Here is a 15390-nt window from a genome sequence, read left to right on the forward strand (position 1 = left end):
GGACTCCCTTGGAGTGGTGGAGCGTGGAGCAGCAAGCAATATGCCTGCAACAGACAACACAATCAATCTGCAGGTTTGTGTCATTAACAGTACAGTATACAGTACATAGCCTACACTAGTGCCTGCACAAGTGTACAGGAAGAGGTTTTTGTGCCATGTTTAATATGACTGCATGTTCCACATATACGTATAATGAAATTATTTTTCTTCAAGTGAACTTATAAAGAAAAACACACAATACGGAGAATTAATTTTGGGGTAACATTTTATAATATTTCTGCACAGGCCACAAAAAAACGATGGGGTTTCACCTTTCACCCTACAGGTGCTAGCACAACGGCGCACTCTTACCACCTGTGGCCACATTGTTTGTGCAAAATATAAGCTTCAAACAGTTAACGCCATCTACTTGTATTAGTGTCGAGAAATTCTGGGCTTCCTGGCTGAACAAGTGAAATGCCTTCATCTATTCAACTATGCTTATCAAGCGTAACATAGAATTGCTTCCATGTTTGCTCCAAGTTATGAGCTTTCCTCATAAAGGCAACCGAATCTCAGCCCCGTTTGGTCCGCTGTGAATATCAACTTGGCCATCAGTCTCCTAAATTGGAGTTAGCAATGAAGTCATTTCATCCACAGCATAGTGATGGTAAAGGAGGAACTGACTGTTAAATTATTAAATATTACAGGTAGCGCATGTTCTATCGAGCGCCATAAATGTGAAATTCCGACGTGGTGTGGAAGATGAATTTGAGGGCATTTGCCATCCGTACAGTGGCTTTCCCCTTTCAAATTCTGGCCTCGTGCAATATTGACACATCATCTCATCAAATGACCTCCTGCCTCCTCATCAGTCAGTCGATCCGTTGGATGCTCTATGTGCCGTGAAATCGTGGGAAGAGTTGGACTTGCTTGGAGGAGTCGCTTCAGGCTGCTCTCTTTCCTGTCCTCTATCAACTCGCCGTGCTATCCTCCGCAACATTTTAATATAACAGCATTGCTTCTAGTTATATGAAAACCATTTCATTGTGATTGAGGTGCATTTTAAGGGCAACACAATCATTTCCACCATTCCAGACCAGTTGGAGTCCTGTCATCAGTCAGAATGCTGCTCCAGCACTGCTTTGTTGGAATTGCAAGCAGTCATGTGTGCTTGAGGCCATTTACATCTTTCATACAAAGGTGACCAGATTAAATTTGGTAAAACTGAAATTGAGTAAAAAGCAAGAGAAGAGTAAAAGGGAGACTCGAGAATCGAGAGGAGTGGGAGTAAGAGGAAGAAAAGATTGATAGCAGGATAAGTGGAGGTGAGGGAAGGAAATATAGAGGGCTGGTCCTCCAGTTTAATGACCATCCAAGGGACAGCAAACACATTGAAGAACCATCCTGCCTGCAAAACACCGGGGTGATCGTTTACAGCTGCGTCAAGATTCAAATCCTGGCTAGCTCAGCTCAAAAGTAAATTGCATACCTCTCCATCGACCTGTTGGAGCAGTGCATATGGTTGGAGTGACAAGAGAAGTGAAAAATGCTGAAATGTTACACTCAAAAATGGACAGCACAGATGAAGGTTGAGATAATGGGAAAAATGAGGAAGATTCCATAATGGCAATGGAGGCAGGTGAGATGGCATGACATGAAATGAAAGGTTTTGTTACACTTTTGTAAGCAATGTTCCTCCAATCATCAATGCTTGATGTTCCATTCCATTCCATTGGGACCATACTCTATGCAGAGCATTGGTGCTGCCTCAGCAGTCTCCTGGGCTATTGGGCACAATCCTGAACAGGTCACCACTCCGACACAGGATACCAGCAAGCTGGCACTCATTTTTGCCAACCTCAGAAGGATGTCAGGCTGAGTCAACCCCACCTGGTATTAATTCAACTGTTGAGCAGGATTTGAACTTCGGACACTAAGATCTCAAGCCCACCACACGAGCAATTAAGCCAACACCAGGCATTTGCTTTGATGTTAAATGTCGACAGCTTCCTTTGCCCATCGTGAATATATCATCTGCCTGATTCACCGCATAAACCTCAAAAGCTATCTATTAATTATTTATTTTCCAGCGGCATCCTCATTTATCCGAACGTTGCTCATGGTGGATCTCCATTCTTCTATGTTTTCCACTTTCCTTTTCGGTTGCCTATATTCGTTGATGTCATGGCATTCCTTTATATGATCCATCAACATTCTTCTTGGTCTTCCCGGTGCTCGTTTACTTCCTGTACATTAGCTTCCATGATGTTAACAAACATTTTGAAACGGTGTCCTCCTGTTACCTGTCCAAATAATGTTGCCTATCTTTTCTCTGCTACTTGGCAATGCTGAGTTCTTTACTACCCTTTGTAGTACCTCTTTGTTGCTAACTCTACTCTGCCAGCTTATCTTTAATATCTACCTGTAGCAGCAAATCTCCTTGCTTATTTCCCATTTGTCCACGCTTCACTGCCGTATGTCGCTACAAACATATTATGTAGGCCTTTAACAACGTTGTGTCATGTATTTCTTGTGTTTTCGCTGTTTGATTTTCTCCAGGCAGGAGACTTCCTGTTTTTAGGGATGTCAGAAAGGACACAAACAGCATGCACAGAGAACTAATTGAACATGTTAAATAAGGTGGTGGAAAAGACGATGCATCAATGGCAGCAAACTTCTGAAAAAATCTTTTTTTTTTCTTCAGCCTTTAAAGGGAAACCCAAATGCAATTTTTGATTCTTTTATTTTTTAACCAATCACAAAGTACCGATAAAAAGCCTTCGAGTGTCAATTTTCGGTTTTCGCCAGTCACATCACGCCTGGAACCCACCTTGATGCAAATGGTGGCTCACATGGAGAAACAGTTTATTTTCAGTTCGATATTGATTCCACTGTCATGAGCAACTCCGAAGGTTCTCATTATGTTGAAACTGATCAGTGGGATTTTGAAGAAACTACTGGAGACAAAATTTGTAATGGAAATACTTTCGTGGGAATTATGGAACTATATCATTTTGAGCCTTATGCAAGTGATTCAAATGAAAATGGAGGTGTTCGGGAAAATGAAAACACCTGTCGCATGTTCACCACAGATTGGAAGGTTTTATTTTTCCATTCAATTGACGGTTCATCAGGGATTTTGTATTAATTGATATTACTGCACGGACACAACATGGCACAGACATAGCACTGACACGACACGGCATAGCATGACACAGCACGACCCAGCATGAACACGACACGGCATGACATGGACACACTCAGACACCAGCAACAAAATGGGTGACAAATGCTTTGTCGCACCGTGGCAGGCTGACCAGGTGTCCTGTATGTTACGAGATCATCTCATTTCATACTTTCCCGGAATGCCATTTGTGTCTGTGGTCATTCCGTGTCATGTCCCACCATTGTGTCGTGTCCGTGCCGGTGTTGTGCCATGCCGTGTCGTGTCATGCCATGTCGATGTCCCACCTCAATTTGGGGGGGGGGGGATGGTGCTCGTGCGGTGGTGGTATTGTGGGGGTGGTGGCAAGGTGAGGTGTTTGATTCACTGCTCAAATCGCCCATGTACATGTGCTGGTAGCTGGGTAGAGATGATCTTGCAGTTTCGAGCAACAGCCGTTTCTTCCACTTAATTGTGGGGATGGCATCCACTCTCAATCATGGTGGATAACTATAAGATGTAGTGCTCTGTTGTTTCATAACAGTGCTCTATAAAATGTTCTGAGCACAAAAGCGACCACTTTGGAGGCCCGATCCACACTCAGGTATTTCGGACAAACCTCGTCAAATTTCTGGAAAACTTAGGGTCTTTCAGCCATTGGTGTATTTTTGTGTATTCAGCCATGAAACCATCTCGGTTTTTATTACAAGAACCCCCAAGGACGTATCGACTTGGCATATTTGTGGGACATCAAAAATTATTCGCCGTTTGAATTAAATCATACGTGATGTAACCCGTAGACAGTATGGATATCTATTTTGTAGGGTATCAAAGGATAGAATAGTGTTGAGGTGGTCTGAGCATTTGGGTTCTCTTTTAAAGTCTCTTTTTAATTTAAATTGAATGATATACTTGAACACTGCAGAACACAAATCGCATTGTTAGCACTTCGAAAAACCTCCAGTTTTTCACTAATTGGACAAAATTACACCATCTCAACCAATCAAATTTGCTGCTTGCTATCTCAACGTTGAGAAATATCGAGATTCAGCCAAAATTGCGGCCTGTAGGAAACATAGATCGTGCTTGTAAACACAAGGCAAGAGTTGAAAAGCCCCTTCAATGTCCTTGTTTCTCAAGAATGTCTGGGGTAAGGTGTTCAACGAACTCGAGTTACCCCTCGTATGTGAAGTGAAAAGTGTGCTTAAAGAGCAGGTTTTGGGTCGCTGATGACTTCGCGTGATTCGAAGGTTGTAAGCACATGAATAAATGTGGGGTATTTATTTTCTTACATTTGAAACTCAAAATATGCTAAAATTGACTTTTAAGTCAAAACTTTTGTCAGTGATCGAAAAATAGACCGGAAGTTACCGAAGATGCTATGACGTCACGTTCTCCGAAAACTTCGTGAATATTCGGAAACAGCGTGTGAACAATGGGGTCATTCCGTGCCAACTCACCTAAATTTCAAAAACCTCCCCAGGTCACCTCCTCAGATTTTGCTGGAAAAATTCTTAAACGTAGATCTATATGGCTCTACCCACCATGCAAAAGATTAGCTTTCAATTCCTCATAGTTTAAAAAAATCTATCTCTAGAGACCTTTGAAATTTGGCCCTAAAAATGCCAAATGTGAAAAACGCATTGTTTTTCAACTTCAGGGGCTTATAATTTTATAATGGACTCCTCTAGAAAGTTAATATCGCAAATATTTACTAAATAGCATCCAACATTTTCAATTATGGCATCAGATAGCCTCTGGGATGCATATTTCTCACTCTTTAGGAAGTTAAAAATTGCTTTTGGACTAAAACGAGCTAAATATGGTGAAACTATAGTAGCCCTCCTGAAAATATGGAACAACTCAGAATTTTTTCTTCATAACACAGTGATTATAAGGTCATTATCTATCCATGGATACATTTTTGTCGGGATAATACAGTTCGGTGATGAATTATAAAAGTTTTACCATAAGCCCTTGCCTCCGAGGGCTCTAAAATGGACCAATTTTGTCCCCTGGTTGGACCATGTGGCTAGGGGTTTAGGATCTTCATTTTTTTTCTAAAGATTGCCTCATATAAGATGTGTCTACTGACCGAATAATTTTATCTAACGCCCATGGCTTCATATTAAAATAAATTTTTATTTACATGCACGTTTTTTGTAATTATTCACTTTTTTCATATTCATGAGCTTATATTATAAATCTGAATCTGAACACTCTTGCAAAGTGATACTGCAAATATTTATAAACTGGCATATGAAATTTATGGATCTGTTATCAGAATGCCTGATAAATGCATATGTTTCTATCTGTAGGAAGTTGAAAATGCCACTTTGACCAAAAATGGTGAATATTCTCATGGCCTCCAGAAAAAAAGAAAGATCAATGCTGGGCGCCATTACTCGACATTCTTTGTGTGGTTGAGGCCCCTGACATAACATCTGGTGGACGTCAGTACAAACTGTCACAGCATGACTTTAAGCATGTTCAATACCTGTTTTCTAAGATGTAGAATTCTGTGCCTCTGAGTGCTAGATAATCATGATAATGAATGTCATAAAAGATGAAAGGTCATTAAAGAGTTTTCTAAGGTATAAAAATTACTAATATTCATTGTCCCTGTATATCTGTAAATAAAAAAGCTGCTAGTCAACTCATCAAATTTGTTCTAATTTATAATTTGCAATCACTTACGAAAGTAATCATTAGCATGTATTTATGAATAAATAACATCCTTATCACTAATGTCTAATAAGAAGCATAATTTAGCCTCATGCGCACTGCTTCAAGTTCACCTTGTTTTGTACCAAGTGGGCCAAATTGCCATATTTGGCTTCCTAAAACTAGGAGTATGTGCTTTCTCGAGACATTCTGATGCCACAATATGAAATTTTGTACACCAGTTTATAAAATTCTGCAGTCACTCTTTCCTGGATAGTTCCATTTAAGATTTATAAACTTCTGAATATGAAAAAAGCGAATAATTATAATTAAAAAACGTGCATGTAAATAAAAATGTATTTTAATATGAAGCCATGGGCGTTAGATAAAATTATTCGGTCAGTAGACACATCTTATATGAGGCAATCTTTAGAAAAAAAAATGAAGATCCTAACCCCCTAACCACATGGTCAAACCAGGGGACAAAATTGGTCCATTTTAGAGCCCCCAGAGGCAAGGGCTTGTGTTAAAACTTTTATAATTCATCACCTAACTGTATTATCCCAGCAAAAATGTATCTATGGATAGATAATGATCCTATAATCACTGTGTTATGAGGAAAAAATTCGAAGTTGTTCCATATTTTCAGGAGGGCTCCTATAGTTTCACCTTATTTTAGCTCGTTTTGGTCAAAAAGCCATTTTTAGCTTCCTATAGAGTGAGAAATATGCATTCCAGAAGCTATCTGATGCCATAATTGAAAAACTTGGATGCTAATTAGTAAATATTTGCAATATTAGCTTTCTTGAGGAGTCCATTATAAAATTATAAGCCACTGAAGTTTGAAAAAAATGCCTTTTTCACATTTGGCATTTTTAGGGCTAAATTTCAAAGGTCTCGAGAGCTAGATATTTTTTAAACTATGAGGAATTGAAAGCTAATCTTTTGCATGGTGGGTAGAGCCATATAGATCTACATTTAAGAATTTTTCCAGCAAAATCTGAGGAGGTGACCTGGGGACCCTTAGGTGAGTTGGCACAGAATGACCCAATGGCGAGATGTGAATCAGAGAGTGATTTCAGCGGCGATGAAATTGAGTGTGTTAATTCCGATATTGCCGAGGACGAGTCGGAGGATGATGGGAATTTATACTATGGAGTTTCTGGCCCTGAACCATATAAATTTGAGCCACTTGCAAGTGCCAGAAAATGGCCTATTTCGTGTGCAAGTGGCAGGACTGACTGTCCGGCAGTTCACACTGACAGACTTCACCAGACAGATTGGTTTGTAGATTTTCATTTTCTTGTTCAATGCAGAAAATAATGTAAAGTTTGATTCGTCTGTGACTTGATATAATAATTTTTTTAACCCTCTAGTAGCCTGGTGTTGGCTCAGTGGTTAGGGTGGTGGCTTGGGATCTTAGGGTCCTGAGTTCAAGCCCCGTCGTCCGCTGAATTAATACACCAGGGGATTGACTCAGCCTGTCATCCTTCTGAGGTCGGCAAAATGAGTACCAGTTCCAGTGTGTGTACTGGTAGAGGGGCACTGCATCAGCGACACAGTCGCACTTCAAGAAATGATAGCTACCCCGGCAGCTAAGCTGCCATACGACCACCACAAACCCTCTAGTCACTCAAGAGTCAGAAATAGAATGAATCAATAATGGACGCAAATATATTATACACTGGAGCCTTGGCGTTGAAGTCTTTCTGACAGCTGAGCTTGACCCCAGCGAAAGTGAACAGTTAGGACAAACCCAAACTTTCAATAGACTGTTGTGGCATGTCTATCTATAATTCCAGCAGTGTGTGTATGTGTGTGTGTGTGTGTGTGTGTGTGCCTGTGACCACTGTTTCTCGACAAACACTTGTCCGATCTAATTGAAACTTGCCAGGTATATTGCTGGAGACCTGTGGATGTGCCTTTTCAAGGTTTGATATTAATTGGACAAGTGGTTCCCAAGTTATGGCCATTTATTTACCAACCAATGACAGGACACGTTGCTGCATAGGCGTGGCCGATGGGGAAGAGATTCTCAGCCGCGTTCCCCATTACAGGTCACAACGTATGGACTTCCGGATAGTGTATTCTAATAATTTCTCGATTTCTTATGCTCATTTATAGATAAACACAATACCCCAATCCTTGAGAGGTGACACAGTGTGAGAAGATGAAGCAGGAGCCAGCTGAGGAGGAGAAGGCTGAATGGTGGGCACAGCGTCACGTTTGTTTTGAAACAGAGCTCACTCATTGCGTTGACTTCGTATTGCCTCGGCAGTGAAATGGTCACCACAAATGACAAGTCTATTCAAAGGATCCTGTTTACCCGTTTTCTTTGGGGGAAAATTCGCCCATTTTGTTTGTACAAATCTTATCCACTGCCGGCGAATGTTTGATTCCTTCGGGAATCGGTGTGAGCGATTACCCGTTTTCCAGTACAGCCATTTTCGCAAAACATGATGACACATGTACGAAGCATGATGTACAAATATACAAATAACTTTGTTCTACAATAATTCAAAACAAGCCTGTAGGCGACATGGGTGGTCGCTACATAATTGCATACTGGTCATACAGTTTTTGACGGATCGGGCTGAAAATTTTTGACAGAGGTTGATTATAGTGCGCATAAAAGCCTGGAAGCCGATTTTTGATTTTCGAAAAAATTGATTTTTTTAGGATTTTTCAAAAATTTCAAAGTCCCGTTGCTAGGCAACGGTGGTGCCCATAGCAACTGTGCTCAAAATCATAGAACTAGATCCTGGTATGAACCTACCTGTCAAGTTTCATCGAAATCGGTTGACTCCTCTGGCCTCCAGAGCTGTCCATTACAAACAGACATACAAACAAACAAACATACATCCACAGACGGAAAAAGTGAAAATCAGGGTACTCTCGTGACCACCCAATAAAAAAGGATAATATAGACAGTTGCAAGCTTAAAATAAGTAAAAGAACAGCCCGCTCAACTGGACACTTCTTCAATGAGCGAGTGAGCGTCCGCTTTGTTTTGGAGAACGTGACGTCACCATCCATATATGGGCACACGGCTGTTTTTTCAACGGCCTCGAAAAATAACTCTGGAGTTAAATTTCATTTATTCTCCCAATAGTTAGGCAACCACAATAGTTTGCATCGAACTATTTAATGCACATATAATCATATTGATAAATTTTCAGAACATGTTTGGTGACCCACAACCTGCTCTTTAAGCAACTTCACTTTTTCTGTCTATCTGTCTGTCTACAGACATTGGTCTATGATCGAGGAATTACTTAATTTCAATTGAGTGCTATATTTTGAATAACAATCGAAACACAAACCTAAATTTTAGCAATACCTTGGCTCTGAATTTATCAAATTGTACGGAATCTCGTCCCAATCACACATGTGCAGAGAGGAGTAAGGCCATTTTACTGTGTAGTCAAACAAAATTGAAAATCATTTCAAACAGTAAACTTATTGTTTTTAGGAATGTCATACAGGACACAAACAACAGGCGCCGAAGAACTATTTAATGTGTAAAGATGGTGTGTCAACAGCAGTAGACTTCCAAAATAATGGTTTTGTTTTGTTATTTTCTAGAGCCTTTAACGTCTTTTTTTATTTCAATGTAATTATATCCTTGAACACTGTAGAACACGAATCACCTTCTTAGCACTTTCAAAACCCATTGTGTTTGGCAGTACTAAGAAAAAATATGCACGCCGTCTCATGCCCTGAGGGCAGAGTAACTGTGAGATTCAGCATTTAGACAACTATGGCAGCACCAGGCAATGTTTGTTTAGTGCAAAGGAAGAACGATTTAAAAGACCCTTCCCATGTCCTTTTTCTCAAGATATTGTGGGGTAAGATGTTCTTGAACTCTCCCGTTCTTTCTGACTTTGTTTGATAACGTATCACTCGATATTTTGCTTTACCTTATAACATCAGTGTGATAATTTTTTTTCTGTTATTCTCCTCCTGAATAAATAACTATGAATTATTTATCATTTGGAAGTTTGAATATAAAATCTCTCACTCAACTCCAAAATGTTTCCGAAAACCCTAAGATGTCAATCTCAATCCTTTGCATTAATTGTGCTACATTCACAGGTTTTTCTGCTTTGAATAGACTTCTTACATTCCATGTGGCAGTTTTCCAGTCGTAGCTTGATGACTGTGCTGTATGTGTGCTTGCTGGATGCACACCCCATCCACCAGCCTAGACTGGTGCCTGCTTCAATGCAAGCACTCTGTCGTTTGCAAAGTTCTTTATCCTGTTTTGTTTTTGATTCCACGATTTTCCTAAGGAGCTATTAGAAGAGGCAGGCCCTAAGAAGTACCTCAGCAAGCTGTATCAGACCATTGCCTGACTTCCATGAAGTATAGATTTGACTGTCTAAAATGTGATTGGCCCGAATTTTGGTTCATCTGCCACTTGCTTGACTGCAAGGCTGTTGCCACATTTAGTAGGCCTCCACGTTGGCAGTCATCACCACTACAGCTTCCCCAGTGATCACCTCTTTTAGTCACCTCGAACGATTCGCAGAGGTTACAGTGAGTCCATTCTGATAGGTCACACAGAATGAGAAATCTGGTTATTGCACCAGACACACACTTTCAGACCTTCCACTTTGTTGAGTAACACCTCTGCCATTTGAAAGTGGTGGATAGGAGTTTGAATTTGATCGTGAGAGCCGATATGAGCCGTATTTTATGGTTGTTAGGAGCTCATCCCTAACTCCACCCTTGACATCCATGATCCCTTAGGAGGCATGTATTAATTGCACATACAAAATGGCACACTTATTCCACCCACACATGTATTCCATGCTGACCACATCCCTTCTCTCTTCTTACTCCTATCCCCAATAAATCTCCTTCCACATTCCTTCCAGACGCTTCCACCATAATTGTTTCTCTCTCAAATAATTCGCCCCTGCTCTTCCTTTTTTAAACTAACCCAGCAGTTTCTTCCCTCCGTGTGGCATACATAGTAAATCGATGCTTTCTCCCCACCACCCTTCGCCCCCTACCCCCCCCCCCCCCAAGCACTTCATGAGTGCATCCATCATTTCAATAATGTAGATGTTTCTGTGGCAGTCACGTTACAATTTCTAGGCAATTAGTCACAGTTTGTGAGAGCAGATAGGACTAACCCAAGGCATATTGGGAGATGGGGCTGGTCTGCTCTTGTGGTCTCAGTTACACAATAAACCATCGCAAGCATTAGTGGAATCTATGGTCGGATTTATAATGTTACTTGCAGATTTAGGTAGATTTAAAATATCAGATTTGGGTTGATTTAAAGTATCAATTTGGGTAGATTTAAAATAACAGATTTTTTTTTTTTTGTATACCTTGGTCGAGGCTCGTATGAGAGCTAACACACAACTCACAGCAAGGAGGCATGAGACAAGAGGGGCGGGAGTGGAAGGGACAAAACAGTGGGGAACAGACACATTAGGTGAACTGTGGAAGGGAGAGGGATGGGGATGGGACGGGGAACATGGCGAAGAGAAGATGGACATTTCAGGGACTTTCAGGAAGGAAAGCAGGAGAAATGAAGGAAGTGGGCTTGGGTGGATTATCGGGGGTAGAAAAGATCGAGGATTTGGATGTGGGAAGATAAGAGGTGGTGGTGAACAGCTGTTTTGAAAGCCTGGAGGGAAGAATGGGAAAGAATAGAGTGAGGAAGTTTATTCCAAAGGCGGGAAAAAAGAGGAATGAAAGAGTGAAGATGAGCAGTGATTCGTGATTTTGGTAGTTTTACCAGAAGGGGGTTGTTGGCGGACCTTGAGCGCCCTGTGGAAATGTGGTGGGGACAAATCGCAGAGAGAGCAGGGGGCAAGGCTGGAGAGGAGTCGGTAGAAGACAGAAAGACCACCGACCAACCTGCAGTGATTGAGTGAGAGGCCCAAAGACTCAGCTTCATTGCGGGAGATGCCGATGATCTTAAATGCCCTGGTTTCGACAGCGTGAAGCCGAGAAAGGTGGGAGGCAGGAGCACCAGCCCAGAGGGGAGAGCAGTACTCCATCAGGCTACGGACAAAAGCTTTGTAAGTGGTCAGGAGCTCAAGAGGGCCGAGGAAGGACTTAGCACGACGGAGGATTCCCAGTCGGCGACTGGCTTTTGAGGCGAGGTTGGAAATGTGACTTTCCCAGGAAAGGTCATGGCAGATAGTGAGACCTAGAAGCTTGAAAGAAAAGACTTCTTCCAGAGGATTGTTGAGAAAGTGGATGGGGGCGTTTTGTAAATGGTCCTTTCGAAGAGACATAGTGAGAGTGTGAGATTTGTCTGGATTGAAAGACATGTTCCACGTGTTGGACCAGTTTGTGATTTTATCCAGATCTGCAGTGAGCGAAGAAGCTGCTGCTTGCCGGTCTGAGGGATGACAGATGGTACGGCAGAGGGTGGAGTCGTCGGCAAAGAGAAATAGAGGATTTTCCAGAGAGTCCGAGAGATCATTGATGAAAACCAGAAAAAGAACAGGGCCCAGAACGCTACCTTGAGGAACTCCAGCCTGCACAGGAAGAGGGGATGAAAGAACTCCATTTAGGGCCACACGTTGACTGCGACAGGAGAGGAAGTCTGCGAGCCATGAGTGGAGATGGCCTTGAATACCATGGGAAGAGAGTTTGGTGAGTAGAGCAGGGTGCCAGACTGTGTCAAAAGCACGTGATATGTCCAGGGATACGGCTGGGATTTCCTGTCTGGCATTGAGGACCTCCATCCATTGATGGGAGAGCAGAAGCAGCATATCCAGGGTAGAGTGACCTGGTCTGAAACCAAATTGATGATTGGAAATCAAGCCATTGGAGAAGAGGAAGGATTTCATATCTGAGGCGATGATGGATTCCATCACCTTGCTGATGATTGGGAGAAGGCTGATTGGTCTGTAGTTACAGGGATCTGTTTTTGCACCTTTTTTATGCAGGGCAGTGATGTTAGCAGATTTCCAAGCAGATGGCAGATGACCTTGGGCAAATGAGAGGGTGAATAGAACAGAGAGAGGGTGAGCAAGAGCAGAAGAGCAGGCTTTGAGGACACGTGGGCTGATGCCGTCTGGACCGGTTGCAGAATCTGACTCGAGGTTTGAAAGCAAGCTCTCCACCTTGTCAGGAGAAAAGGATACAGAGTCCAGGGACAGTTGGGTGCGACTGGGTAAAGTGGGTAGAGATAGTGATGGGTTTAGGACAGTGCAAACACCGAGTTTAGACATTCAGCTTTATCACGTGTGGAATCAGCAGTGTGGCCATTTGAGGTAAGCGAGGGGATGGAGGGGGAACATACACCAGAAACAGATTTGATTAAACGCCACCAGGATTTTGAGGAGGGAGAGAGGTTTGAGAGTTCAGACTTGAGATGAGAAAGATGTTGTTTTCTGGCTCTCCTGAGGGTAGATACACACTTGTTCCGAGCTTTGTGGAAGGAACTGAGATTGCCCTCAGTTGGGTTTGCTTTCCATGAGGCAAAGGCAAGTTGTTTCAGGATAACTGCCTCGCCACAAGCTTCAGTAAACCAAGGGCAGGAGGAAGGGTAAGACAACTGAACACGAGAGGGGATAAATCTGTGCATGAGGGAGAGTAAGTTTTGGATAGATTTAAAATAGTAGATTTGGGTAGATTTAAAATAGCAGATTTGGGTAGATTTAAAATAGTAGTTTTGGGTAGATTTAAAATAGATTTGGGTAGATTTAAAATAATAGATTTGGGTAAATTTAAAATAGCAAATTTGGGTAGATTTTAAATAGTAGATTTGGGTAGATTTAAAATAGTAGATTTGGGTAGATTTAAAATAGTAGTTTTGGGTAGATTTAAAATAGTAGTTTTGGGTAGATTTAAAATAACAGATTTGGATAGATTTAAAATAGTAGATTTGGGTAGATTTAAAATAGCAGATTTGGGTAGATTTAAAATAGTAGATTTGGGTAGATTTAAAACAGGAGATTTGGGTAGATTTCAAATAGTAGATTTGGGTAGATTTAAAATAGCAGATTTGGGTAGATTTAAAATAGTAGATTTGGGTAGATTTAAAACAGGAGATTTGGGTAGATTTCAAATAGTAGATTTGGGTAGATTTAAAATAGTAGTTTTGGGTAGATTTAAAATAACAGATTTGGATAGATTTAAAATAGTAGATTTGGGTAGATTTAAAATAGCAGATTTGGGTAGATTTAAAATAGTAGTTTTGGGTAGATTTAAAATAGTAGATTTGGGTAGATTTAAAACAGGAGATTTCGGTAGATTTAAAATAGTAGATTTGGGTAAATTTAAAATAGCAAATTTGGGTAGATTTTAAATAGTAGATTTGGGGAGATTTAAAATAGTAGATTTGGGTGGATTTACAATAACAGATTTGGGTAGATTTAAAATAGCAGATTTGGGTAGATTTAAAATAACAGATTTGGGTAGATTTAAAATAGCAGATTTGGGTAGATTTGTAATAACAGATTTGGGTAGATTTAAAATATCAGATTTGGGTAGATTTAAAATAGCAGATTTGGGTAGATTTAAAATAGTAGATTTGGGTAGATTTAAAATAACAGATTTGGGTAGATTTAAAATAGCAGATTTTGGTAGATTTATAATAACAGATTTGGGTAGATTTAAAATATCAGATTTGGGTAGATTTGAAATAACAGATTTGGGTAGATTTGAAATAGCAGATTTGGGTAGATTTATAATATCAGATTTGGGTAGATTAAAAGTATCAGATTTGGGAGATTTAAAATATCAGATTTGGGTAGATTTATAATATCAGATTTGGGTAGATTTAAAATAACAGATTTGGGTAGATTTATAATATCAAATTTGGGTGGATTTAAAATAGCAGATTTGGGTGGATTTATAATATCAGTTTTAGTCTAGTAGAAAGATAGGGGTCCCATGTACCTCCAAGATACATTTTTTTAACCTGCATTTTTACAATCCTGAGGTGTGTGGGAACAGAATTTCCTTTGTTCCCATTCCAAAAAATATCCCATGTGGGTCGTTTATCCGTTTTTTTGTCCGCCATCTTGGATTTCTTGGGACGCAAAAGTCGGTGGTAGGGGTAATATAAAGGACCTTTTCGCATAGAAAGAAATTAGTTACAGGTACAAATTAGGTATCATTGGAAAGGGCCACCAAGTCACCAAGACCAAAAGGTCACGTTAAAGGGCCACCAAGTCAAATTTCATGCCCATCCTCTTTGTCATCCACCCTGCACCTAAGTGGATGGATCTTTTGGATTCTACTTTGCTTGAAGGAAAGTGTATATGGATAGGCAGTTTTTAAAACTAAAACAAATTATTTAAGTTCAGTACAACATCATTAACCCTTTCCACAAAAATACAGAAAATATTGAGAAAATGCGGTTCTGTATTGAGTTTCCTGTGTGAGTGTGTCCTTCGCATACGAATGATTAATTTCACTGTTTATTTATAGTTTATGGCTATGGTTATTAATATTCTTTTTCTGTTACAGGTGAGGCCATTGTAACTACCTTAACACTTTTGTGGTGGTGTTAAATTTCGTCAACTGACAGTGTTGTCTTTTTTTGTTACAGGACGTGCAGACAACTGTGATTTTGATTTATGTTTTAGTGGTTGTATTGA

General features: G+C 40.5%; 2 pseudogenes across 1 annotated transcript in view; one reads left to right on the top strand and one right to left on the bottom strand.

The window, feature by feature from the left end:
* Nucleotides 1-13119: 13119 nt before the first annotated feature.
* On the bottom strand, nt 13120-14472 carry LOC147020593 (uncharacterized; annotated as a pseudogene).
* Nucleotides 14473-15144: 672 nt separating this feature from the next.
* Nucleotides 15145-15390, top strand: part of LOC147020594 (uncharacterized) — a 38817-nt pseudogene continuing 38571 nt past the window's right edge. Inside the window, exon 1 of the transcript XR_015061392.1 lies at nt 15145-15170. The product of XR_015061392.1 is annotated as an uncharacterized LOC147020594 (transcript). The remainder of the gene's footprint in view (nt 15171-15390) is intronic.

The sequence above is a fragment of the Eptatretus burgeri genome, chromosome 9 (assembly GCF_056783735.1).
Source record: "Eptatretus burgeri isolate ZD-2024b chromosome 9, Ebu_testis_v1, whole genome shotgun sequence".
In the NCBI taxonomy this organism is placed as follows: Eukaryota; Metazoa; Chordata; class Myxini; order Myxiniformes; family Myxinidae; genus Eptatretus; species Eptatretus burgeri.